The sequence below is a fragment of the Ailuropoda melanoleuca genome, chromosome 16, assembly GCF_002007445.2.
Source record: "Ailuropoda melanoleuca isolate Jingjing chromosome 16, ASM200744v2, whole genome shotgun sequence".
Lineage (NCBI taxonomy): Eukaryota > Metazoa > Chordata > Mammalia > Carnivora > Ursidae > Ailuropoda > Ailuropoda melanoleuca.
The window spans coordinates 86754222-86762647 of NC_048233.1; the positions used below are offsets into that span (position 1 = coordinate 86754222).

The 8426-nt window shown below is 53.4% G+C and overlaps 1 protein-coding gene across 1 annotated transcript in view; it reads right to left on the reverse strand.

Annotated features, from left to right (window-relative positions):
• The window catches only part of CPT1A (carnitine palmitoyltransferase 1A), a 50966-nt gene extending 43295 nt beyond the window's left edge, over window positions 1-7671 (reverse strand). The window contains exon 1 of the mRNA XM_034644591.1: window positions 7513-7671. The gene's annotated coding sequence lies outside the window, so the exon portion shown is untranslated. The remainder of the gene's footprint in view (window positions 1-7512) is intronic.
• Window positions 7672-8426: the final 755 nt, after the last annotated feature.

Consider the following 8426-nt stretch of genomic DNA (forward strand, 5'->3'; position numbering starts at 1 on the left):
AAAGACAAGGGGCGCCTGGGGGGCTGGTCGTGAAGCGTCTGCCTTCGGCCCAGGGCGTGATCCCGGGGTACTGGGATGGAGCCCCGCATCAGGCTCCTCCGCTGGGAGCCTGCTTCTTCCTCTCCCACTCCCCCTGCTTGTGTTCCCTCTCTCGCTGGCTGTCTCTATCTCTGTCAAATAAATAAATAAAATCTTTAATAAAAAGAAAAAAAGAAAAGAAAAGAAAAGACAAGGGAGAGAGGGAGGGGGAGGTTGCAAAGAAAACATGGACGCATGCAAAGAAAGCTCAACCCCCCTTTTGATCACTCATTTGTTCCCTCGAATCATCACCGAGCAACTACTGGAGGAGCTTCGGACCAGAAGCCTGAGTGGGAGGGGCGCCTGGGGGGCTCGGTCGTGAAGCGTCTGCCTTCGGCCCAGGGCGTGATCCCGGGGTCCTGGGATGGAGCCCCGCATCAGGCTCCTCCGCTGGGAGCCTGCTTCTTCCTCTCCCACTCCCCCTGCTTGTGTTCCCTCTCTCGCTGGCTGTCTCTCTCTGTCGCATAAATAAATAAAATCTTAAAAAAAAAAAACCAAACAGATACCGAGCTGAGCGCTTGTGGGCGGGGGAGCTGTGCTCGCACACCCGCGCGTTGGTCAGTCCCAGGCTGTGGGCTGCCCAGCGGAGGTGTAAATGCCANGGAGGGAACAGAGTGATCGCAGAAGCACCTTCCAGGGGCACAGGCTGGCTGCTCCTCCCCCGGAGCTGGCTGGGCCAGGGAAGGCCCCTGGGGGACTACTGTCACTGTGCACCTTCCAGATCGGCTCAGGGCTGAACTGGAGGTGGGCACCTGAGGCAGCAACCCCTAGCTGCCGTGGAGACGTGCCGAGACAGAAAGCCCTCTCTGCCTACGCCGTCTGGCAGGCGGTGGGGCTGTGGGCCTGCTTATTTTCCCAGGCACTGCAGACATCCCCTCAGCCGCGTCAGGTGCACAGCACCCACCTGGGAGCCCCATCCGACGTGAGCATGCACGAACCTCCTTGCCCGGAACACACCTGGGCGCCCCAGCACCAGGCTGAGCATGGCCACCCTGTGACGGTGCGACCTTAGAAATCACGAAGGCCACCACAGGACAGAGATTCTCCAAAGTCTGTGCCAGAGCGCTTAAGCATCTTACCCTAATCCACTCTTGGAAAGACACCGAGGTCCAGAGGAAGGCACTCTGGTTGACAGCAACGACCTATTTATCGCCATTTTTATAAAGTCACATCACTGGTCTATTCCGTGGCTGTTCCTCTGGGCTTCCGAAGCCCATCTATCTCCCCTGGTCCCCCCACTTGCACCAGCACCCTTCCCCGCCCCGCCCATGACCAGGGGGCCTGCTAAGGCCAACTCACAGCTGGGATGCCTTCTGCTCTTTTTCCATTCCCATCTTCTGGCTTCACACCTCGCTTCAAACTCCCCTCCTACAGGCCTTCGAGCCCACGTGCCCAGACAACAGACTTCCACCAGTTCCATCTGGGGATTCTCCCGGCACCGGCTGGAGGTGACTTTCACTTGTCAATCTTTCATTTAGTCTCCCAACAGAAGTGGGGGGCGTCTCCAGGACACGAATCCTTCTTCAACCCGGACTCCAGTGAGGACCACAGACCATCTGCTCTCCAACACTGAATGCCAAGTGAACAAAGTGGGCGGGGTGACGTTACACCACCTTGTTCCATTACGGTAAGAGTACTTTAATTTTGATTTTTTTTTAATTTATTTATTTATTTATTTATTTTTATTTATTCGACGGAGATAGAGACAGCCAGCGAGAGAGGGAACACAAGCAGGGGGAGTGGGAGAGGAAGAAGCAGGCTCATCGCAGAAGAGCCTGATGTGGGGCTCGATCCCACAACGCCGGGATCACGCCCTGAGCCAAAGGCAGACGCTTAACCGCTGTGCCACCCAGGCGCCCCATGAGTACTTTAATTTTGATAACTCTGCCCAATGCCACTCACTAAATCTTTGACCAATAAATTGGTCTGTTTTTCCAACGTGCCTGTTTGTCCCTCCCATACACCTCGTCAGACGGTAATTTCTCACCGTAACTCTTTTGACTACAAGGTTAGCGGCCCGCCAACCCTAGCACCAGCCACCCCTAAGCCGGGTCCCCTTCCCCTCCAGAACACTGGCCCAGCGCCACCCCCAGCCCTGGGATTCGGGGACAGGCGGCGGGCTAAGGAAAGAAGGTGAAAGGTCAGCACGCTGCGAAGTGCTTAGCCCCACTTCCAAAACAGGCCCGGGGAAAATTCAGATGTGGAGATCAGTTCCATAATAAACAAACAATAAAACCTGCCATGTGACATCCAACCAAAATATGCCATTATGTGCTATCCTCGGTCTTTCAACCTACCTTTGAAACCAACAGATAAGGAGAGAGGAAACAGGTAGGCAGATAGACAGATAACGGCGTACAGATTGGTTTCTGTGCTTTTAACAACGAAGGTACAAAGAGTTCTCCTACCAAACCACTTGGCATAGGCTGGACAAGGTGATAACGCATCTCACCCGCGTTTCCCGCTAGAACCCACCAAATGGACACTCACTTACCAAGGAGCAGCCCAACGTGAGGGTATCAAAACACCTGCCCAAGGTCACAGCCAGCACACAGCAGAGCTGGGGATCGCACCCGGGGCCCGGCTCCAAACCCCACGTGTTCGCCTGCCAAGTTAAGTGCTAGGTACTCCGTTAAAAGTTCCATGCAAGAGTCCTAAAGCTACACAAATATAAGATTAGGTCACTCTGTTGTAACGGAAGCGATGTGATTGCCGTCAGCAATAAAACTACAGGAACTGCAAGCACGACGGGTGCCAACGCTAAATTTATTCACAGGCACCAGTCTCTCCACTAGAACTGCATAATTTACTCGCACACAGGAGCGGGCCCTGCCTGCTATTAAAATCCGGAGACCAGCCGCCCATCTCCTCTAGCAGGTCGACAGCCGCTGCGTTGGGAATCCTCTGAAGAAGGGTTACCCACAGGAAGCAATGGCTTAGCGCAGCGTGAACACCAGGCGGGGTCTCCAGGAGCAGAGCCTGGATCCCTCACCAGGGAGGAAGCTGGGGCTGGCTGACACTCAGGCCACCACACCTGGAAACACTCTCGAGAGGAGACACCGTGGGCAGAGCCTGCAACACGGTCTCTCCTGGAGGACAGAGCAGTTCCCATCGCCGGCCTCGTCTTCCGAGGCCCGGCGACCAGGGCCTGGGAGGGTTCTGCTCAGCTACACAAAGCTGGTTTCGCCAACATTCCTAGCAAGTAGGGCTACCAGGTGGCACCCAGGCCAGCCTCAGTGTTGTTACCCACAGCACTTCAAGAAAATACACAGAAGGTTCTGGAAGGCTATCACGAGCCCAGGGCTTTCCCCAGACCTGCATGTGGAGCACGGCTCATGACTTGGCTCAGGTTCCTTCTTGCTCCTTCGGTATTTAGTATTCCTGCTATCACGTTCACAATTAGGGTGAGAAGTTAGGTGCAGGTAAAAATTAGCGGTGACGGGAAGATAGGTAGAAAGAGCCCCTCTCCACCTGCGTGTGGGCACATACGCTCTCTGAGCCAGGTCCGGACAGGACTGTCCCTAACTGCGCTCTTGTGTTTTCTCAATAAGTGCTATTCATACAAACACAGATTATTTCCCTAACCTAACGGAGGCATCTTAGAAGCAAAAGTGTAAAACTCAAAACTCACCTGACGTCTCTGGGAAGGCTTCAGGTACCAGAAAAGTGCAGGAACTCTCATTCGCAAAATGCTGTCTCTTGAATTCATGACAGAGCATTTGATATTTGCAAAAATTAACTGGCCATACAGTTCACGTACTGAGGTGAAGGATATCACAGTACGCCATTCACATTTATGGGGTAAACGTGCTGAGTCAGGGCAGATTATGGAGGGAATTCTGAGTCATTATACATTGTTTTTACAGCTCCAGAAAAACACAGCTTCTGCCCATGGAGCTACGGTGAAAATAAAGCAAATTCAAATTTATACCCGCTATTGCCCCACTTCAGTAAGTTACGGCTAGTCAGATAAAGACAGAGAAATACGATCTGAGCAAGAACAAAGAATTCAGGAAAAGTCACTGATGACCACATTTTTAAAAAAAGATTTTACTTATTTATTTGAGAGAGAGAGAGAACACAAGGGGGGGAGCCAGAGGAAGAGGGAGAAGCAGACTCCCCACTGAGCAGGGAGCCAAAGTGGGGCTCCATCCCAAGACCCTGGGATCAGGACGGGAGACAAAGGCAGACGCTCAACAGACCGAGCCACCCAGGCGCCCTCCCGAGGGCACATTTTTATAAAGAAAATACAGAATGTCTTGGCACAACTACCTGCACTATCTATTCCGGTATTTTCTAGAGATGCACCTGCCTCCAGCCACGCCGACTGCAGTCCCGCTTCCCAAGAGAGATCCCTGAACCTCTCCTCACACCGGGACATTGTTCCCACCAATGTTCCTAAAACCACGGGCAGGCTGGATTGGCCACACATGCTCTTCACCTTTGTACCCAGAAGTGCAACTGAACTTGTCAACCCCCAGCTCCAGTTCAGGGACTATAAAACCTGCCTGAGGCCATGGTGTTATTTGCTAGAACCCGTGCCCATTTCGCACCCTTGGAACTGTGTTCACATCGGGCCTCTTACTGGATTCCCTCCTACGAGAGAACGACAGGGGTCAGCCGCACCGTTTTACAGAGGAGGAAAAACCCACACGGCTGAGTCAGTGTCTCACCCAGCGGGCACCGGGGATGGGGGTGAGGCTAACACCCAGGCCCTCTGCCTGCACAGGGGTCCGGGAAGCTGCCGGTCACAGGCACGGAGCACAAGCTTCGGAGGACACAGATCTGGATTCGAATTCCAGCTCTGCCACTGACTCCGCCCTGTGTGCGTGAGAGAGAGAGACAGAGACAGAGAGACAAAGAGAGAGACCTTGAGCAAATGTCATCGCCTTATCATAAGATTGTTTCCCGGCACAGAAAGCACACAGAAAATCCACCCCTCACATTAGGCCTTTAATGCAGGAACACAGCGCACCTTCCCAGCTGCAGTCCCGAGCTCCAGGAACTGGGTGCATGTGCCTTCTTTCCACCAGACCCCTCCCCCTCACGCTCACCACACGCCCCACGCCCCACCGCATCTGGTACCTTCCCGACACCTCCCCAACCATCTAACATTGGCATTCAGCTTGCAGCACGTCGCTGGCTCATTTCTAGGAGACCTTATTGTACCTCCCGCTGTGCAACAGGGCGTGCTTGAAAAGGTAGAAAGAAACCAAAACTCTTCACGTTAAATCTTTTTAAGGGCAGCAGAGGAGCTGACATTTAGGAAAATTAGTGACAGATGCATTATCTCATAAATGAGGAAGGCTTTCAAAATAAGTAAAGTTTGAGTTCAAGCCTAAGGCAATTTCTTAAAGGCAAGATCATTTTGTGTTTGCTTTTAAAATGAACTTGTATTGCTTTTTAGTGGGGCAGTGGGAGGAGCTGGGAGGGGCTTCTAAATCGAAGGAATTAACCCCTAGCTTGACTCCGCAGAAACCTGACATCCCTGGTCCTCCCGGAGCTGATTTCCCACCCATGCATCACAATGAACAGAGGTGCGTGCACTGGGGATCAAGAGCCCCGGGACCCCGGAGGAAGCCAACATACTGGTCGGATGAAGAGGTCACCGGTCCCTTGATATGGGAAGTAACGAGTTTGCAGGTCTCCCACCCAGAAATCCCCAACCATGGTAACAAGGCAAAGCAAGGGCACCGAGTGGAAGAAACCAACAGCTTCCTTCCTCTGCCCCTCGTGCCCCTCGCAGGGCCTTCCCAGCCCCAAAGGATCCCACAGAGGCAGAAGGCTGCAGCAATCTAGCGGAGAAAGGGTCTCAATCATTCTTTCCATTCGATGAATATCTGAGTGCCCATTTTGGCTCACAGGAATGAGGAGGAAGCCGAGTTTAAGAGCCACGTGGCAAGCAAAGGTATCAGGTGGGACTTAGGGACAGTCAGAAAGAATCTAGGGTGACACTCAGGTTCCTGGGAAGGGTGGGTGAACCACCGCCCTTGGAGTATGGAGTCCTCTTTTTTATCTAAATAACCTGGGGTCCAACAACTAGAGGGTAATCTTTCCCAAAGAGAGCAGCAGCCACCCTATGTCCCGCCCTCCACGGTGGCAAACATCACACTGTATACCCAGACATGGGAGACTGTCGCAGCAGCAAAATTTCTTTCAATTATTAACTTCCAAAAACATTCCTAGGCAGAAAAACAACCCACACAACATTAAAGTAAAGGTGGACATTCCAGAGAACTGAGGGTCCAAATCACCTTAACCCAAAAATGTCAGCTGGCTTCAGCCCAAGGTCTGCTGGGAACCCAAGGTCCACCCAGTATTTGTATGGGGTAAAAGGTGAAGTTCACGAGAGGCAAGAGAACGTCAGAAAAGAACAAACAGAACATATTCGTTACTTGCGTTAATTAACAGACTTAAAAAAAAAAAAACCCAACACGCCCTGTGCAGCCTAGACTATTTCTAGATGCATCAAAAAGACTGTTAGGGTGGCGGTTTCTGGAGCGGGGACCCGGTGCGGGGGGCCAGCTCTGCGCTTTGTTCCCATAGGCACCGCCTTCATTTTGGACCCTGTGCTTGTATTATCTTTAAAACAGAAAAGTCCCCGCAGGAGAAGCTCAGGAGTGCCTCAAGCCATTCGGAAAAGACAGGCCTCATTCGAGCAGGAGACCGGAGAACCTCCGAAACACACTCCAAACAGGCCGATTTTATTTTAACCTTAAAAGCACCAGTTCTTCCGGAAGTGAAGTTCAGGCTTCCACCAGCAGCACTCCCGCCTGCCAGCAATAACCACCCAGAATGACTAAACCTTTTCTCGAACAAAGGAAAAACTGCTCTGGATCAAAGTGCAGAACGAGCCCCGGGCCGGAGCGGGCGCGCGTTTCCGCCTCCCACCTTCCCACCGCCCTCGCAGCTCAGGCTGCGTCTTTAATTGCTCGCCTGGAACGCGTCCTCGAGGGCACCGCTGGCAGCTGCGGCGGGCGCGCCCCGCCCCGCCCCCACCGCGAGCGTCACGTGACGGCTGCGAAAAGTAGGGGAAAGGTTACCACGAGCCCCGCCCCCGGCCTGGCGCGTCCCAGGCGCTCAGATCCTGTTCCACCCGCCCGGCTCGAAGAGACCTTCCGGAGCGAGCTGGCGCGCATCGCCGGCGCTGCCAGCCTCCTCCCCCGGCGACACGCAGCGCCTCTCCGTGGGAAGGCCGAGCCCTGCGTGGCCAACCCTGGGGACAGTTAAGGGCTTAGTGCGCCCGAGGCCATCCCACGGCGGCACCGCAGCACCGCGCCCCCGCGCGCCCAAAGCGCGTCCGGGAGGGACTTGCTGCGAAGCCCAGGGAAAAATTAACAGTGTTTCTATGAATGGGCACGAGGGGCCAGGGTTGCATAAGCGCGGGCCCTCCCCCGGGGCTCCGCGGAGGCCCAGGCTTGGCCGCTGGGTTACCTCTGGTCCAGGGTCGGGCCAAGGGCGGCAGCAGCAAGGACGCCAGGTTTATTCCCTCGGCCTCCGGGTTAGGCCACTTGTTTTCAGTACAAACTCGAAAGGTTATTTTGGCCTGTGCATGATGCCAATTTCTGCCACTGGGATACAAAGTATGTGCACTCCCAAAGACGGCCCTTTTCTCTGTTTGACTCCAACAGATGGAGTTCAGTATGCAAAGTCAGGTCTAGCAATGCTTCACCGGAAGGAAACCGGTCGTTTATATGCGAAAAGGAGCCCCCAGGCGCACAGAGGCAGAACCACCCAAAACAAGCGGTCTGAGGGCTGCATTCGGTTCCTATCGGACACGTTGGCCCCAGATGACTTACAAGCCGACACTGCCTCGCCTCAACGACCGGCACGCCCATCAGCATTAACGTCCTCTGCACGCCACACTTACCGCAAGTCCCCTTAAATACTCTGGAAAAGCGGGGCGGGGGGGTGATGCTTGCTGGCATAAATAAAAGACCAGTGAGTTCGGCCATGTTTTAATCACTTGGTTTGAGGTTCGGAAGAAAACACACACGCTTGAATATCTGGAATGACCAGAAACCGGATGCTGGTGCAAGAAGATGGTGTAACAAAATACACGTTCCAAAAGGTTAAACGGATTTTCATTTTATTCGGTAACTTACAAAGTTACCAGTTTCCCACAACAATCTGCCCTTAAATATTTTAACAGCACAGGGAGCACAAGAGGAACCGAAAGCCTTGTCCTGAGTGGGGAGTACTGTCTGTTCTGTATTGAACCTGGTTAATTACTCGGGATTTTTAACTCCTGGTGTTAAAAAAAAAGTAAGGTGGGCCCTCACCTTCGTTCCGTCCAGCTTTAATGAAAGCCAACCACCAATTTACATTACAAAGACGCTGACCCACGG